Below are 428 nucleotides of genomic sequence, written 5' to 3'. Positions count from 1 at the left end.
GGGGGGGTGCGTGCCACGCTCCACCCTGTCCCCCACGAGGGACAAGGCCAGGCCCAGGGCTCCCGATGTCCCACGGGGATGGGGGGTGACACCGGGCCCCTTTGCTGGTCCCCCAGTCAGACCCCCTCTGCTAACTGGGACCAGTTTGGGGCTTCAGTGGTGGGAGGCAATGAAAGGGCATGAGGCCACTGGGATGCTTGGGGACGTTGGTGTGTCCAGCTGGGGCATGATGAGGGTGGTGGGAGTCCCCATAACCCCCCCCTCACCCATACGGGATGGAGCCAGGCTGAGATGGGGGGGACGGGGGACAAGGGAGGGCAGGAACAGGTGGGGAGGGTGTATGGTTTGTCCCCGGGGGTCCCCCAACGTGGAGCTGGGGGTCCTCGGCGTCCCCGGGCTGTGCTCAGCCCCCCCTTCTCGCCCCCCAC

This window comes from Aptenodytes forsteri, unplaced genomic scaffold (assembly GCF_000699145.1).
Source record: "Aptenodytes forsteri isolate BGI_AS27 unplaced genomic scaffold, ASM69914v1 Scaffold249, whole genome shotgun sequence".
Taxonomy (NCBI): domain Eukaryota; kingdom Metazoa; phylum Chordata; class Aves; order Sphenisciformes; family Spheniscidae; genus Aptenodytes; species Aptenodytes forsteri.
Note: the sequence above shows the minus strand (reverse complement) of the source record.